At 35.4% G+C, this 20,000-nt stretch overlaps 1 protein-coding gene across 2 annotated transcripts in view; it reads right to left on the bottom strand.

The window, feature by feature from the left end:
* Positions 1–18,265: 18,265 nt before the first annotated feature.
* Positions 18,266–20,000, bottom strand: part of LOC136825445 (homeobox protein araucan-like) — a 186,495-nt gene continuing 184,760 nt past the window's right edge. For both annotated transcript variants that reach the window (XM_067081914.1, XM_067081915.1), the window contains exon 10: positions 18,266–18,877. The gene's annotated coding sequence lies outside the window, so the exon portion shown is untranslated. The remainder of the gene's footprint in view (positions 18,878–20,000) is intronic.

The raw sequence follows: 20,000 nt of genomic DNA, 5'->3' as shown, positions 1-20,000 counted from the left end.
CGGTCATTTTCTGGATATCTCTCTTGCTGCCCAACCTCTCCCAAGCTCCTTTTTACTGTTTTAAGTGCTGAATGGCTGAAAGTGTTCCAGTGCTTGGATTTATAACCTTAATTTAATTATTCCCTTGAAGAGAGATGAGTGGCACAGTGTGTATACATAGGAGGGTTGGCACGCTGACAGTAAATCTTGCGTGGAGTTGCAAGGAGGCAGCTAATGTGGAATTTTTCTGTACAAGGAGTTCATCAATAATTCAGTCGTTAACGTGGCAGTGATTTGCTTGTGCGTGCGTCCTTTGCTAAAATATGTTAGTTAAGAAAGCAAACACACACACACACATACATATATATATATATATATATATATATATATATATATATATATATAGATATATATATATATAGATATAGATATATAGATATATATATATAGATATATAGTCACATACGCCGTGACATTTTCTATATTCATAAATGTTAAGTCACAAATATTGTTTAATATCCAGTTCACTGTACCCCAGAAATAACCTACACCCAAGAGGGAAGCGCTTATTAATTATAATTCCTCTTGAATGTAAATTTTTATCAAGGTTTAGTGACTTCGATGTTAAACGACAGTTATGGATTAATATTGTAAATGTAAAGAAGTCGTGTGTGTTTCAAGTGACAAAGATTTATATATATATATATATATATATATATATATATATATATATATATATATATATATATATATATATATATATATATATATATATATGTATATATATATATATATATATATATATATATATATATATATATATATATATATATATAATATATAATATATATATTTATATATATATATATATAAAATATTATTGTACGTATGTATGTATGTATATCTGCATGCGCCTCTATGAATATTCACGATATACACATTCGAGTAAATACATTCCGCTATTTTTATCAAGTGTAGCAATGCCAAACTTAGACAAAAAGAGGCTTCCCCACTGTTTTCCCTAAAAGTAAATTATCCACGTCGAGAACCTGGTGTCGATGGGACTGAAACATACCTGTAAACGTAAAAGTGGTCGGATTAAGTAGGGTTAAAGCACAGAGTTGCAGCTTTTATATAAAAACAGGTTAGTTCTCACCGCTGAATCTGGGTTACCTTACCTATGGCAACAGGTTTGACACCGCAACGCCTCTGCTCTCTGTCCGTTTCTTATCTTTTTGTGCATATTGCCAGCTCCCGTATTCGTCACTGGCAGTTGCTTGCCATTAACGAAGAACTCATTCTTCGAACACCCATATTCGTCATCGTTAATCTCTGGTCTTGCCGAAACATACTCGTGAGGAAGACATGTTAAAGGTCTCTGTTAGTATTTGCTGTGAAGATGGTTGATTTGAAGCGTGACTGAATTTGGTAGTCATGATAGAGATCTATGCTGTCTCGATTGTGTTTAATTTTCTTGAAAAGTCTTCATGAAGATATGTGCGAAGTTCCCTTGCTTATATTTACGGTAAAGGTAAGTTGTTTTGAAGCACATCTGAATTTGGCGTTGATGTCGCTTCATTATTTACGTAGGAGCCTTTCCTATTTGAATTGTCAAATGGAAGAGGTTCCGTTGTTCTTGGCTTAAAACAAAGTTCTTGTTATTTTGGACAAGGTGCATTGGAAAGATCTTCTTTTAAGTATGAATCAGTATCTGTCGCATCAACTGTTGGATTAGGATCGGTGATTGGTCAAGTTACTGTGGCGAGTATGTATGGTTTTAACAACCTTTACAGTGTTGAGCACCAGTAATATGTTTTAAAAGCACGGCTTCAAGCGTTTGCATATATAACAAGTAAAAAATGCGCCGAAGTTTCTTTGATGCAATCGAGTTTTCTGTACGGCTTACAATCAAGGCCACCGAAAATAGATCTATCTTTCGGTGGTCTCGGAATAATGCTGTATGAGCCGTGTTGGCCCGTATTGTTGTGTTGCCAGAAGCACGATCATGGCTAACTTTAACCTTAAATGAAATAAAAACTACTGAGGCTAGAGGGCTGCAATTTGGTATTTTTGATGATTGGAGGATGGATTACCTCTAGCCTCAGTAGTTTTTAAGATCTGAGGGCAGACAGAAAAAGTGCTGACAGGAAAAAGTGCAGACGGACAGACAAAGCCGGCACAATAGTTTTATTTTCAGAAAACTAATAAGCATTACCGGTATCACCAAGCTCCAGTTATTAAAAGTAAAACTGTATTCCAAAATAGTTGCTGAGCACTAGTAGGGTGTTTTAAAAGTTAGGCATGAACACGTTGGATACATAAAAAGTATCGCGGGTATCATCAGGCTCAGATGTATTAACTGTCAAACTGTTTCCATAAAATTGTATAAAGATATTTGGTATTTAGCTTTGAAAGTTTTACCTGAATCTCTTCCTTCAAACGAAGACCGCCGGCCAGGGGAACTTGAATCTCGAATTTAGATTAGGGCTAAAGGGTGAAGTGAGGAAAAAGTGAGGACCTGCTGGAAGAAAGGCTTGAAGTAGTCATATGCTTCATGATGAATTCATTGAATTCATTAAAACCAACTCGCTACTTATTTTATTCCGCTGAATCTCCTCAATTGATGCTTATTCAAAATTATGAAATATCTTTAGTTTCGAATAATGATAATTTTTCAGGTTTTACTCATTATAAATGTTTTCATTCTTGTGGACATCGGTCCTTTTCGATTAAAGCGGTGCACTCGTATCTGCGTATAAATCGTCTGGTTTGGTTAGGGACGATTGGTCCAATGACGATTAATTATCTGTGATAGTCCAACGTTGATTCGACTAAGTGACAGTTGGTTCAATTATCGTTTCACAATTCGTCCAAGGGACAGTTTAACACGAGCTCATTCGGATCAGGCAATTTGGATAAACTTAGGAATTACAAGTATAATGTAAATGTACATGAATGGATATAAATGGGAGATCTACACTAGAGGAATAAGAATAAAATAGACAAGATATATACTTAAAATGAAGAATTCATATAAAAATTAATTTTGAAAGTAATGTTGGATTGGCCTTTGCAAATAGATTAAAATGCTTTGTGAAACGCATGTTATCTCTAATTGTGAACCAATGACCTGTCATAGCATTGATTTGCTTGTTACAGTATCCCTAAAGTCCTGTTTTCCCGCTGGATGCCCTTACTATGACGGTATGTATTCAATTATGCATACGATGTGTTTTGTTTTTATGCATCTCTTGCTATATTTTTCACAAAAACACGAAGACTATTGTTTATAGCGTTTTGAGGGATTCAAAATTAACTTCTCTGTCAGATGGATATACAGTAAATACAGTGTTTTGGGTCGCTACGAGATTGAATAATTGCAGTATATTGCAATTTGCATGGAATACATTGACATTGCAATCACTACATTTTGGAAACATCTTGGTTTTCCGGGGGCCAGTTGGACTTTTCCTTCAAACTGGACATTTTGCAGGATTTTGGATCGCTCAACATTAAAAATACTTACGATCAATACTCGTATTTTTCAGAACACAGATGCCAGGCTTTGCATTTTGAGTTCTCGGTATCTACCCTTCTCTCGGGTGGTGGGTGAAGTAACAGATGTCCCATTTCTTGGCAACTTAATACTCGTTCGGCTTGAATGGGAACAGTTTTCATGAAAATAAGCTGTTTTAGAAATGCCTTTCATCTAGCTAGAACGATTGGGTATGTTGTACCTACGCTTCCTCTGTCTGGTTTGGTGTAAGAACAGCGAACGCAGCCATTTTGTCTTTCACTGAAAATTCTTCAGCGATAGAGCATAGAGATTTAAGACCAAAGGAAAATACGTTTCTCTGAATGTTTTATGCAAAGTATAACAACAACCTTTGTAAGTAAATATGACCAGGCAGGTTGTATTTACTTACATGTATATTCCCCCGTTCCGTGATTGTGTTGTTTCGGGGGAGGGGATCATTTGAATTTCTCCAGAATTATGGAGATCTCGGAAAATCCCCCATACATGTTTCTCAAACTAAAGGTATTTCTTCAGAGTGTTCTGTATAGATGAGTTATCAAGGTTTGTCAGCTTGTATTCAGCTTACCAACTTATTTCAGTAAACTTTATTCTGTACATGTGGTGCGATGGATGAATTGATTTGCCTAACAAGCCCCTGAATTATTGTAAAGGGCTGTCCGTAATGTCTTGCTTTTTAGCTTAATTTCGTCGTGTCTGTCACTTCCTGAAAACGATTACGTTCAGCCCATCCACAAGTGTGCTCAATTTTCTTGGCAATGTGTAACTGCAGAGTATAAGTTATGTGGCGTCATGGCTTAGCAGGGTCAATGGCACCGATCTCATCTGGGTTCTCTTCATCCTCTAGTCCCGCATTGCCAACAATTAGCCGCTCGCTGAAAACTTTGTTTTTTCTTTCAGCTCTCAGTTTTGCACACAACGGACCTCGTCCGTAGATAAATAATCTTGGAGATAGATAAATAGTGATTTTTCCTAATTGTCCACTAAGGTTCATTTAATTTTCGTCAATATTTGCAGAAAACTAATTAAATTCATCCCAGAATGCCAGAACTCGATCTGAATATTTTTATTTTTTATTTTTTTTTATTTTACGTGAAACTGAACGCGGTCGAGAGAGAACGCAAACTATTCCCGTCAGATATTCCCCCTAGAGATTATGTGGGAATCATGTGGTTCCTGCTACGTCCCGCCGCCGAAATTTGGTGTAACTTCATGTCCGTGTTGAAAAACATGGAGCACGGCAGACTAAATACAGCAGTTCCATTGTTGTAAGCAACGGCGGTCTTCGTGTGAATACAATCACGCTGTGGTTGCTATATATAAATAAAATATGTGTGGAGCAATGCAATTAATTTTTAAAGTAAATAAGTAATAACCAATCAGAAAAGAGATTGCCCATCATTCTAAGAAAATGAGAGCTAAATTCTGTAACATTTGATAAGAATATTAAGCACCATTTTCCATAAATTTCTCCTGTAAGCACACTATTCTTAGTTAATTCAAGGTTCATGAAACATGTAATGAATAATTTGATATCTGTATGGAGAAAATATGACTAATTTATAGGTAAATATTCCACATATAAGGAAGAGACAAATTGTAATATTAAGAAACAGTCGTCATTTAGATTGAGGGAGGTAATCATTCTTTGTTGGTCTTCTTGATAGACGTGGAATGTGTATAACTCCCCATCAAATCAGACTACTTAGAATTACATAGATCATTCGATCTGTTTATTGTTATTTATTATATACGAGTATGTTCAGTTCTTTTTTCTTTCCTTCTATCTCTCTTCATGTACAAGTATTATGGTAAACATGTTCATAGTTTTAGAACTAGTTTCATAGAAGTCATGATTATTATGACTAATAATAATAATAATAATAATAATAAAAAAATTTGGCAGCAGACCCTCTTTTAAACAGGTTTTGTTGAATATTATTGCTGCTTCAGTTGCATTTATTTTGTAGAGTTTTTCTATTTTCCTTATTGCGGACTTCTCTTCATTGGAGGTACGTGCTAACAGCTCGCCTATATTTGTCATTTCATGGGGGAAGCAATAAGGAAAATAGAAAAAGTCTTCTACAAAATAAATGCAGCTGAAGCAGCAATAATATTCAATAAAATATTAATAATAATAATAATTGGTTTCTCTAACTTCTCAGACCGTGGCCTTCCATTCCTACACCGGGCAGCGTTAGTTTTGTGTTAGTTTCTTTAATACATTCGCCAGGCTTTGAAATTCTCACCCTGTTTCCGTTTCCTTAGTTTCTGTGATTTTGCGCTCGTTCAAGAGACGGCTATGTAGCCTCTTACAGAATCAGGACCCATCATTTAGTTTCTTCCTCTACTCGTACTTCATTCAGCCCTCCCATTGGTCTTCCTACCGACACGAACTACCCCACTGAATGTAAGGACGACTAGAACTGTTTATTTACTAGCCCAGACCCGAAGAAAACAAGAAAATGAAAAGGAAGGAAGGAGGGTGGAGTTCAAAAGAAAATAAAATTAAAAGGATTACGAGAAATTGAGGCAGGTAGAGAATGCCAAAGCATGCAAGTTGAGGGAAGGAAACTGAGCCGTTTAATCCGAGGATTGCCGGTTTCCACTGAGTAAATGTGGGAAAGTATAGCCTGACGGGTGTTACCGGGTCGCCTGAGAGTAGTTACGCCTTCGATGTTAACATAACAATGGCCGAAATAGTACCAGAGAGAGAGAGAGAGAGAGAGAGACTGACTGTGTGTATTACCACTTTCAGGCATTCTCGTTAAGATGTTCTTCATTATGACGGAGGAATGAACACTCCAGTCTGGTGACTTTTTTCTCCTTACCCTAGCTTCGACCCACATCGATCGACTAACATCTAGGTACAAAACTCACGGCTTAGGTCAACAGCGTTCCAGATTTCTGGGTGCTCTTGCCTCTTTGCCACGAGAGAGAGAGAGAGAGAAAAAAAATTTGCCTTTTGATGATTAAAACTTTAAAACAGTATCTAAAGTAGGTCAAGTATTTTTAAATAAATTAGTCTCTTGCCTAAAATCAGTGGCTGCGTCAAGTTTGCTTGTTTTAATTTTATGACTGAAGAGCTCGAAACAGTTTTCTAAGCGAACTGATATTTGATGCTTGCCATACTTTAATACTATACTCGTATAATGAATGACTATTTGTATGTATTCTTGTTATGCAGATATTGTGAATGATGCTAAAACATTGTTCAGGTGTTATGATGCATGTCAGGTAAAGACTTTTGAGATTACCATTGAATGCTGTCAATATTAATCATTACATACGTGTAAATCCTACAAATAAAGAGAATTGTGATGCATCATTTCATATTTAACTTTTACTGCAATTCTTAGAAGTAACTAAAGAATTACGAAAAAATAATCGTAAGACATGCAATGACTAAAGTATATTATTGAAAGCTATGGAATTCGGCATAGTCAATCTTTTTGGCCATAGTTTATATTGGAAAACGAGGGATACTAGGAATTTTGTTAATTAAAATATTCATCCTTGTTGTATTAACGATCATTTTTAAAGACGCTATAAGCATTACTAATAGACGAAGGTAGGAAACAGCATGTGTATGGTGAAAAAATGTCATTTGGCACCTCCTACAGTGGGTGATATATATATATATATATATATATATATATATATATATATATATATATATATATATATATATATATATATATATATATATATAATGTACACACACATATATGTGTGTGTAAAAATATATATATTATATATACTGTGTATATATATGTGTAAAATTTTATTATAATCATGATTTCTCTTAGAGTTTCAACCATTTTATTCAGGGCACTTAGATGGGTAAAATTGAAACCAGTCATATCCCTTGCACTTGTCTATCTGCTTATGTAGTAGTTTTTGACAGTCGGCAATTTCCTTATCTTGATTTGATGGAATCCAGATAATAACCAGTGCCCCAAGAAGCAACAGAAATATTCGGTAGCAAAACGAAACGTGGAATCAAATAAGTAAAACAGTATTGTATCATTTAAGTCTTGAACTCAAGAAAAGTTTGCTTACGTAAATAATTAATACCGCTTGAGAGACGTAGGATGCGAGATGATTTGTCGAAAATCATGTGGTGTCCGGGAGTGTGGAAGTTAAATGAATCAAACTTTTGCCAAATGCACATGGTGCCTGGAACGCGATTATTTCTTCATAGTTGATGACTAGTGGTCACTCGGATGGCGTAAGGAAAATGACTTATTTCAACTTTCACTTTTTGTATTTAAAACGGGACGTTTGTTAGCAAATTCAAAAAAGAAAAGGGTATATGACTGCAATTATGTGCCGTACTTTGACCATTTTCAAATCACCTATAATCAGTATGCCTAAGAATGGCGAGTGACGCACATATATATGGACCACCCAATCGGTCAAGTCTCTCTCTCTCTCTCTCTCTTTCGCGAATTTTTTTTGAAAACTTGAAAGTAAAAAAAAAAGGAAATATGTAACTTACAGGTCCTTCAAATACGTTACATAGTTTCATTTCATTTCGCCTACGCCATACCGTCCAACGTTGTTCGTCACTGAGTGACAACCAGACCTCGAGAATACTGTCAATAGAGAAACTCCTAAAATCAGGAAAGGTCCTCTTTGAAACCCTCCTCTGCCCCATTCCCTCACCCCACCCTACTATCTTTTCTCCTTCCACCTCGTATAGTAGTAGAGAGGGAGAGAGAGAGAGAGAGAGAGAGAGAGAGAGAGAGAGAGAGAGTGATGTGCCAGGGTGACGGCCGAGAGGCAGAGGTGTGAAGAGGAATGCAAGTAACTTGAGACCAGCCTGTCACTCTAGCGTTGTCCCTCGCCTAACCGATGTCCGTTGTCCTTTTTACCCTTTCTTTTTCCCTCTAGAGCCTTTTGTTGCCTCGCTCGCCGGTCGTCGACTGAAAGCTCGACGTGTCGTGTGCAGCCTGATGCTGATCGGTGGGCCGGAGAAACAGAAAAATCCACGCAAATGTTGACATTAAGACAGACTTGAAACGCTGATTGCGTTCACTGCTTAGAAGCACGGGTCGCCTGGATGGTGGCCGGGGGGTGGCCTGGGGGAGGCGAGTGTAGCCACGCGGAGGGTAATGTGATCTGTGCTGCCATCTTGCCTTGCCAGTTCACACTAACACCTGACCAGCCACTTCCCCACACCTCATCTGGCCAATCACGCTCTGCCGTGGCCGCCCTAAATCCGCCCATACTGTAATAGGCCCTTGAGCCTAATTTTTAATGTGGACATTAAGGTACATACGCCTTTAATAGCCTCCGTATAACTAGGTATCGGCTTACGTTGTCCCCAGACGTCCCTCCTTCGCTCTTTTGCTTCTGGTTTGTTATTAGCCGATTATCAAGTCATTTTCTCGGTTAATGCGCCACAAACATTCGATCATTTTATCGAACCAATGATCCCGTCCAAATCATCTCACCTGGATGCTGCTTTTGTGCGTGTACAGTGTTCTCATGCGAATGTTATATATTATTGCTTAGCTTCGAGAATTTGAGAAAAGATTCCAGGGCAAATTTATTGTTTTTTTTATAATTATTAGTCAAGATCTACAGGTATATTTAGATTTCAAATTGGTTATCGTTGTTGAATACTATTTAATAACTGAAAGTTTACGTTTTCAAGAAAATCCCCTAATATACATATTTTTTTTTTTTTTTTTAGTATTTGTCTTAATCTGGGCATGTAGTAAAGAATTATACAGACCACACTACACGCTTCCACATCTTACTGGCGCATTTCCGTATAAATGTTCGTAATGATACCGAGCATCAATCAGCTTGTTTAACGTCAGTCATTTCGCATCACGCACATAATATGTTAGCTGTGTGTGTTCATGGAAAGGTACTTACGTGCACATAATTATTTCTCATAATTATTATTTCCTTACATACAGTACATCGCTTATAAAGTTAACTCACCCACTCACTCAAGAAAATACACACACATTTTATATATGTGTATATATATGTAATAGATATATACATATATATACATACATGTATCTATGTATATATATATATATGTACATATACATTTGTACGTATTTTTTTGTGTGTAACAGCATTAAGCCATGGTTAATAAACCACATTTATCCCGGGTAAGCCTCTTACTGCCATGAGCGCCCCATCTAAGTATGTAGAACGAAGGTACCTTGATCTAAGCTTCGGGACGGTAGGTAAGTAGGTAACATTCTTAAATTTGTGACTTAACGTTTTGACGTTCTTTTATATAGCTGTCTTTTTTTTACATAGATCGGTATTATATATACATATATAATTATATACTGTATGTATATATATAATGTATATATAGTTTATATAAACATATGTATGTTTATATAAATATATATATATATATATATATATATATATATATATATATATATATATATATATATATATATATAGGCTATATATAATCACAAAATAGCTACACAGTTTCACTGTGTATATATATTCCTACTATTCGTGCTAGTCTCCAAAGAGACAGGATAGTTTAGATTCCAGATTCTTTAATTTACAAATAATATATATATATATATATATATATATATATATATATATTTATGTATATATTTATGTAAATATATGTGTGTAAATATATATATATTGCATGTGTATTCATGTACAACATTATAAATGCTTTAATATCTTAAATATTTTTTTCAGCGTATTGCCCATTTGATTACAAGGTGCAAATAAGCATTTTTTACTTTTGCAATAACCAATTATTTTGTTTGTTAAACTTGCCCACCCGAATGGGAACACGTTTAGTTAACTGGGTTTTTGTCAGAAGGATTTCAAGATTTTATGATGTTCTAAAATATAAATCATAATGATGTTTTGAGGACTGAATATTTGTGCGAATATTAAGGGAGAACTTTTTATTTGTTTTTCGTTTTAAGAAAGTTGCAATTTTGCTAAATATAAGATCAGATTAGCATCCGACAGATAGTTATAAATTTGATAGATTATTATTATTATATAGCTGTTTGAGTTATTTCGATTTTTTTCTTGGTCTTGTATATATATATATATATAGTATATATATATATATATATATATATATATATATATATATATATATATATATATATATATATATATATATATATATATATATATATATATATAATCTATATAATTAATATATATATATATTTCTTGTGTGTGTGTATATATAATCTGCATAATTAATATGTATTTTCTTGTCTTATATATATATATATATATATATATATATATATATATATATATATATATATTTATTATATATATACATACATATATATATATATATATATATATATATATATATAATCTCTATAATTGACCTGTGTATTTACTTTATATATATATGTGTGTGTATAGACTATGTATATGTTTATATATGTATGTATGTATATATATGTATGTAAATTGTATTTTCTTGTGTAACATGTTATAATCTTATATAAATGTTTAGTTTTTACCTAACTAGCTGGCTGTTTTAAACTCCATCTCACTATATTCACAGTACTGAGTACTGAGGTTACCATTTCTATTTGGACGTCTTCCTTACGGTCTTCAGTCTTCGTTAAGCATTATGTTTATGTAGCGTCTGTACACAGGTGAAACAAAAAACTAACTGATTAACGATAATTAGTTCAGATATTGTAATCACTCCTTGTTGTAAAGGCCCGAAAAGTATAATATTTTTGATTGAATTAGGATTCATATTTTAGTTCCCAGTGAAAATATTTTAAATATATATTTCGATGGGTTAGTTTTTATCTTGAATGTCTGAGCAAGGTTAGTTTTTTTATAAACTTCTCCGTTTATTTTATCTGTATTGACTTTGACGGTCGTCTCCAATGAATGCTTCAAACGCGAAGGTTAAATTCCTAAAGTAAAACTTATGCATAAAATATAACAAAACATAATTAAGAACCAGTTTGTTCACAAATACCTTAATAACACTTGTTTGATCCGATGACTCGATGCCCTCTCGGTCTTCAGAGACACAGTCACTCTACAGACCTTATAATCAGAGAGTATAGTGGACGGTATATGATTTGAAAGGAGCAGTGTAGGAGGACCCGACGTACTGGATTCACTGCCAGTGTATTTATTTTAGAATTGACTGAAGTGAATTCCCTTTCAGTAGAAGAGTAACTATAGCGTAAATCTATCAGGACAGATGAGAAGAGGAGACTGTTTGCGAACTTAGGGAAAAGGGATCCGCAAATCTTTCCAGGCAGAGTACATAATCATGGCATTCCTTTTTCCCATAATACAGACAGATTTCTTCCTGCAATGAAAAAAAGCAGTTTGATTACTAATAGAAGTAGGATAAGCAGGATTTGCAGTTGAAGGAATAGACTGCAGCGTGCGTGATTTTCCTTCCCACTTGACTGGAAGGCTAAGGGCCAGGACTGGCGAGACAAAGATTCAGCAAGAGGTGAAAGTTTCAACCTGGACATGCGTTCCAGTAACCGAGGTTACGACCTCTCTACCACAGTGCTCTGGGAGCAACGGGTGATATGGCTACCTTGAAAAATCAAGTATGGAGGTTCCTAGGTCAGCCATTAGAAGACTGTAAAGTACCATGAAGAGTATTGTGTAATAGTTAAGGGAGATACCACAACAGAAGTCAGAAAAAAATGCTTAAAGCTAAAAAAAAAAACCAAGTGGTCAGAAAATATAGGTTACGAGATATGTTAATGGTTTAATTTGTAGATAAAGAGGATTTGAGGTTTGAGGTGTTAAATAATTTGTCTCAATAACATTAAATACGATGACTTCATTACCTTTTGCATTAGTGCGCTTGGAACAGATTCAATTATAGTTTGGTTTAAATTGAGTTCTATCCCAGAGACAACTGTTCCACGTGGTTAACGAAGTCGTCAAGCTTGATGACGAAAAATAATGTATAAGAGAGAAAACATGACCTGTAAATGTGGTGAGGTGCAATGAAAGTAGAGAAATAAAATTTGAAAACAAAAACAAACTAATTGAAACAAGAACTTTGGGTCAAATAATATCAGATGCTGTAGTGTTGTTTTTCAAGATTAATCGATTGTGTGAACAGATAATTGGGGTTGTTGTTCTCAGCGTCATCGACGCAGTGTATCGAATTTGTTATATTCCCTTTAATACCATTATGTAGGGAATTTCAGATGTTTATGAGAGGATATCTTTTCCATCAAAAATGACACATTAATTTTTTCAGCGATAATATTTATACAGAATCACAATTTACCTAAGATATTTACAAGTGTAACAAGGAGGCATAAGAAATGACAATATCCGTGACAGTCTTATCTACCGTGTAGTCGTCTCCGTAATATGTGTGCTTTTAAAGAATTGGCATCCTGCCTTTATAAAAATAACTATCCGAGGAGCGCAGCGTCAAATGGCCAGTTATTCTCTCTAGAATGATTTCCAAAAGAACGCGCTGAGTGGCATTGGACATTAATTTCAGCTTTATTCAACATTATTTATCATATATTATGAATGTGGTTACGTTTTGATTGGACTTGATAACGAGTCAAACATGTTCGTGAACTCAGTTGACAAAAACCCAGAATTAAAAATTGGTTTTAAGAATTTTTCCAGTACCCTAAAGATATGTGACTAATTCTGTCGCCGAGAAAAAACAATCAGTTTTCGTTTTGATAAAGCTTCCTCGTAAGGTACCTTACTGATAAGTATTATAATTATGGAAATAAGTATATTTTCATATACATCTTTCGTATGCACACGCATTAACAAATATAACTTGAGTCATTTCTTTGATAGATTAAAAAGTCATGAAGCAGTTCAGAGAAGACCATTATATATTATGTGGGTATCACACACTTTTTCTGGACTCCTTTCCAGGAGACATCTTTTACTGTTATTGGATGGTTTTTAAGAGAAAAAAATTTCTTGCATCTGTGAACAAAACTTATCCATTTGAATCATAAACATCAATATTTTCATGTTTACTTATGTGTTTGTGTCCTCCTATGGTTTACTATATATACGTTTTCGTATGCTTTTACATGCAGTGTTTATACAGACAGTCGGCAGTAATAATACACATACATTGCTACATATATCCATTTTATATTTATGTGTGTGTGTGTATGCCTGTGTATATATATCTATGATTTCAAGCCAAAGCGGATGTATACCTCTTCTTTTCTAGAAATCTTACATATAAAAAGGGTTTTCAAATACGTTCCCAGACTTAGGAATAGAAAATAAACTGATAATATCCACTTTCACTTACGAGAGAGGTAGAAAAAGAATACGCCGTATTAATAAAAAAACGTGTTTATTATTATTTTCAGTATGAATGTCATTAAATATGTACATAACTTCCACGTATAACTAGTCTAAGAGGTCAAGTCAGGTCCCCCTGGTACGGACTTAAAAGAAAATATATATATATATATATATATGATAAAAAGAAACAAATTAACAGATCATGAGACACTAATTGGTTGCCAATCCTTAGGATGTTTTCTTACAGTTTAGTAGCATCATAACGAGAAGGAATGAGAGAGTTAAAAGGGACAAAAAAGTGAAAAATGTCATAAATAAATGGATAAAAAGGAAAATTCAAACCTTGAGGCTAATTCTATAAGTTAATCCTCAATGGCTTTTCTGCGTTATCGTAGATCTATTTTTACAAATTTCTATTATCTTTGCATGGCCAATATTTCTATCGCATTCCTGCTTCATGAAGATCAAGAACTCAAATAATTAAGAGGCAATTTCACATAAAAGATATTAAAATTTGTTTTTGGTCAAAGCCACAATTTCTCGTACATTCCATCAGTCAACAAATCAAAAAATAAACAAGATTACTACATCATTAAAAAATACAATTTTGACTTGCCACAAGGACACCTCTGAAGGCGAGTCTCAAATGCCAGATCATTTTTAACTGTTGAGTTGAATAAGATCAAAATGTCTAATCATTTCAGTATACTGTTTTCATCCCATAGCTTATTTGAAATTCACTTCTAAATCCCTGGATACATCTTGACAATAGAACACGAGTTTTAAGTCAGTTCCTTCATTTACTTAAAATCAACACCAAGTTTAGAAAATCCGTTTCTTTTCCAGTATTGAAAGAGCACGTAGTTCATTAGTGGTAACGAAAATAGTAGCCTGCAGGACTGAGCTTCAAAACTATTGGATAATGAGTTTTTACTGGAAACATTTTTAGCACAGCATTTTATTTCTATCGTGGGAAATGCTCTGACGCGTACATCATAAGGCAATATCTTCAGTATCGATGGTAGCGTAAGCATACTGAAAATTTCCTCACTGAAGTTTGACGAAAGCCTAAAATTAATATTTATGGAAGTGTAATTTTACGAATTTGTATGCAGCGTGCATTTCATGTACATGTCTGTAGCGTCACTCTTAGAATCTCTCATCGACTTGAAGTGATGTTTCCTTTCATTTTCTTTTTAATTTTTTTTATGCAGGTCAGGCCTATAGATGAGGGTATCCACCCCCGTCGGCCGCTGAGTACTGAAGTACTAGCATCTGTTTCCGTCAGGATAGGCAATTCGAAAAACCCGTATGCTGTATGAAAACAAAAATACCCCGTTTCAAGACCATACTATTTTTAACAATCCTTTCTAGTGCTATGACATTTTCATTATTTTGGTCAAATTGCTACAATGAAAACTTACATCAAAATAAACCCGGAAAGTTTCATTTTGCAGAAATCCGTAGAAAACCGTTGAGTGACGGAGGGGAGACGCAGTGAATCAGGCAGTTACATTAGCTATTAAGAGTGAAACTGGTTATTGCATTTTGAAAATGACAAAAAACCACTTTTGAAAGTGATGCCCGTTTCTGAGAACGGGTTTGGCACATGCGATTCGATAGACAGGTAATACAGTCATTAGGTTATTCTTATATTTACCATTACTTAGTAAGTGATAGTTACTGTAGTTTACATAAAAAAAAAGAAAACAAAGTGTAGAGATGCCTTGCCTCTGTGTTTGTTTGGTATTCAAACTCACGGAAAGAAAGATATCGTTTCTGTGCTGAGTTATTATGACTGCCTATTCGAAGCGATGAATAGACTGGCAATATAGAGCTATAACATTACGTATATAATAAAAATAATTAGTGTTATAATAACCTTAAATACATAGAAAACTCAAATATGGCTTCTTCTTCATCTGTACAAGCATCTCGGTTACGTCACAGGGGAATTTATGACGTCACAAACGTGGCTGGTGACGTCATAGCATGATCCTAGAACACCACATCTGAAATTGGTGGCAACGTCCTATTATTGTTCATCTGGGCTTCTGTAGTGTTGAAAGGCTCAGGTGAATAATAATAATAATAATAATAATAATAATAATAATAATAATAATAATAATAATAATAATCTCAAAAATAAGAATATTAACATTCATGATAACAATATTAATAATGAAAAATAATGATAATAATAATAAAGAATGCATTTCTGTCCCTTCAATTCCCATTTCATCAATTATTTGGGTTAGTGCTTGGCTATCCTATCAACTGCAATAATATCGAGACAACATGAGGAGACAAGCAGTCTTCAACCTTAGTTTGTAGTGTCTCCAAAAAATGTCCATTTTGTTTTTTAGTTTGTTCTCTATGTTGTGCAAGAGACGATACATATACAAAAATAATATACAAATGTAAGGATGAAATGCGCTTGTCTTACATACTGGTAATCAATGTCGGGAAATTCGCAAGACCAGGAAGTTTATTTGTCAGCTTTGTTCATTTTTTTTGACAAAATATTATTTAAAAGAAAGTACACGTAATTTCATCCTTGGTGACACGCAGTGCGTAATATTCGCATTCAATTAATTACTCTTGAGCCATTTACGAGTAGTTAATCATTAAATTTTGTAGTTTATCAATTAGCTTCAAGTATCGCAGTAAGATTTCACCGAAAACCTCCTGATTTTGCGAATTGCCTTTTATTAACAGTGACCAAAAGACGTGAGGGGTCGGGACAATAGAGAAACCTCCTTTGGTGTGCTAATTTCTCTATTCTTCTTTCTTCTTCTTCTTCTTCTTCTTCTTCTTCACTTGGGTGACCTGCGTCATGTCCTTTAGCATCGCTATGTGGTCTATAGATCATCATCATCATCATCATTGTTTTCTTTGACATCACACTCTGAGAAGGTCTCCAAGTACCATCATTTCAAGAACTTGCGATGAGTATTGCTTTGAAGTAGTAGAAGTAGTAGTAGTAGCAGTAGTAGTAGTAGTGGTAGTAGTAGTAGTAGTGGTGGTGGTGTAGTAGTAGAGCAGTAGTAGTGGTGTAGAAGTAGAGCAGTAGTAGTGGTGTAGAAGTAGTAGGAGTTGCAGTAGTAGTAGTAGTAGTAGTAGTAGTAGTTGTAAACACTAGAGAGGAAACGTTTTTTCCTATTTAACACTCATTTGCATTGCACTCGTAAATATATTTTGTTAATTATAAGTACGATTTCATTAATGATAATAACAATAGCGCAGCATTACCTCTGAGCTGCTCCAACGTATATATCACAGATAATAATATTTAGTATTAATATTAACTCTTCATTGATATCTTAGAATTACTCATTAACCTACAGTCTAAAGATTTACAAAATTATAGACCAAGCAGCATCATGTTGCATCATTTCACCCAGAGAGGTGGGAGAGTGTGTGTGTGTATGTCGGAACTGTTTTATCACTGTTTTCATTCTCCTTTTCTTTTTTATCTTTCCGTCACATCGTGTGTCTTCCAGCTCATGCCGTTTTCACTTTCGTTATGTTTTGGATTTCCTCAAAATCTCGTTGTAAATCATGGCACGCTTTTATGTATTTCCACTGTCAGTTAGAGGATGTAGAGGTGAAGTCCCTTTTTCTCCCTGTACAGCCGCGGTAGCGCTGTCGCCACCTGTTGGTGTACTGATGGTTCATTTTGGGGCATTTGTTTTTATCTTGCTAATTATGAGTGGGGAGGGTTTTGGAGGGGGTGGGGGGGCACTATGCAAGCAGCTGTTCTCGGGCACTGTCCGACAACGTCTCATTGTTCATCTTTTAAGTCACTTCTTAAACGTCGCTGATCGTTTTTATTTTTTTAGAACCACCATTTTGAATGACCAACCGCATCGCACTGCGCACCAGATAGCTCCGGTTTCTTTTTTCTCACCGAAATCATATCCTTCTGGGCATATATTACCTACACTGCACAAACCACTGGAAAATGTAGCCCTCCGCTCCTAATGCCCTGGGTATGCAAAAGGGGGCCAAAGGATCCGCTGGGAGGATCGCTTTCTTCTCAGGAAACTGGGATTTCACTTCAGTGGTCTCTTCTCCAGTGAGTCGAACACTTATCTTTCCTTTTTTCAGACGAGTACCATTTCACTGCAGAGGGATATTCACCATCTGTAGTTTCAGTAATGCACGAATGGAGGTCACTGAATGCGGAGCCATGATGGAGCTTAGACCCCGTAAAAGGTGGTTGCATTGCAATGTGTTAAAGGCGTGGTTTTTCGTTTGAGGTCATGGTGTAACTGACCAAGAACTGTATTCCAAGAAGTTGAAGGTAAGAGTGGCCGATGGTCAAAGTTTTTCTCTCCATCTCGTTCTTCATACTGGTATTCGAATAGCAGAGAAACACACACGTGTATAGATAGACGATATAGATAATATATATATGGACATATATATATATATATATATATATATATATATATATATATATATATATATATATATATATATATAATCTCCAGGCACATGCACTCATCTATGCATGTAGAGAAAATGCACATGCGCAAGCACGCACACTCTCACTATGCCCAATCTTTTGCAAAGGCCTCGGCGACTCTTATCCCACTTCTTGTGGAACAGACGCTTCGTAAGTAACCGTCCAGCGACGCCCTTTTTGGGTGGACCTGGTGGCGCGGATGGGAGGGGCGCCATCCCCCGCCTCTCGGCAAAGGGGCTGCTGTGCCTCATGGCGATCCCTGCGGCTGCCCAACACGTTTCATTTGACTCACAAACGAGACGGTTCACAATGATGGATCCCTATTTCGGCATGGCCGCTCCCGCCTCCGCCACCGTCGCCCGTTCCATCCCTTATGCAGAAGTTTATTATGCTTCTGTTACTTCTGCTGCTGTTGCCGACGCCGTCGATGCAGCTGCTGCTGCTGCTGCTGCTCCTGGTTGGCCCTCTGCTGGCATTTACTTTCTCCAGACACTTCTGGCCCCCACTGCGATTTAGTACTCGAGGGCGCCCTGGTACGAGTCAGTTACTGTTGGCAGGAGTGTGCCGCCCATCACGTCGCCCCAGACACTGGGATGACCAGCCTGTGGAGGAAGAGTGGAGAAAGGCCTTTTATTTTTTGTTAATTAAAAAAACACGAAGAATGATCTACTTCTACTTACTCACTATTAGATGGGACACAATATACCTGGAAGAATGGAAGATTGCATGTCTTAGTTGTAGGAGGCAGGCAGGGAAATACCCTAAGAAAACTTCTTTGCTCACCTCCACACACGGCAAAGATTATGCAGATGACTACACACACACACACACACACACGCTCGCACACACACACGCATATATATATATATATATATATATATATATATATATATATATATATATATATATATATATATATATATATATATATATATATATAATCACCAAAACGATGGGAATAACTTACACCCAAAAGTAATGCTATGTATGGGCATCTGTCATGCCGAGGATTCGAACTTAAGAGATGCTCTTTGAGTTTGATACATGAATGACAGTAACTTACATATTCAGCCATTAAGAGGGATACAAGCTGATTTCGAGTCTGTTGTACATATTCCTGTGAGTTCAGGTTTGTCCTGAGAAGTAAAAGTAAACATATCTCCACCATGATAACTATACTGTGGGTGAAAAGTGTGTAACTTGGATATCTGTGATAGTGTCCACCAATGGATACGTGACTTTATTTTTACTTTAAAATTTTATACTCCAAAGTCCAAAATATTAAACCCTAAACAGCCATTAATATCGAATTCACTTTATACAGGGAATTACTGACAGACAAGAGGAAATAATACGAGAGCATCTGCCCTGATCAGGATTCGAACCTACGTATTTTGGGTTGGGTACAGAGATGAAGGTAATTTATTCATTCAGCCAACAAGTATTGACAGTTTTATTCCAATAGATATGGGGAATCGACTTAGATCTACACATACACAAACACACACAGGTACACACGCAACATGTATCTATGTATATATGTATATACCGTATATATACTCTTTATATAGATATCTGTATATAGACATATGTAGATACATATATATAAGTTAAGCATGTCTTAGTCTAACCAGACCACTGAGCTGGTAACCACATATATATGTTATGTTGACTTAGTCTATTCATATACATTATATCGCAATTTACCTCTGAGTATGCAAATAT

The sequence above is a fragment of the Macrobrachium rosenbergii genome, chromosome 37 (genome assembly GCF_040412425.1).
Source record: "Macrobrachium rosenbergii isolate ZJJX-2024 chromosome 37, ASM4041242v1, whole genome shotgun sequence".
Taxonomy (NCBI): domain Eukaryota; kingdom Metazoa; phylum Arthropoda; class Malacostraca; order Decapoda; family Palaemonidae; genus Macrobrachium; species Macrobrachium rosenbergii.
The sequence above is the reverse complement of the archived record's forward strand: the minus strand, read 5'-3'. Positions and strand labels throughout refer to the sequence as shown.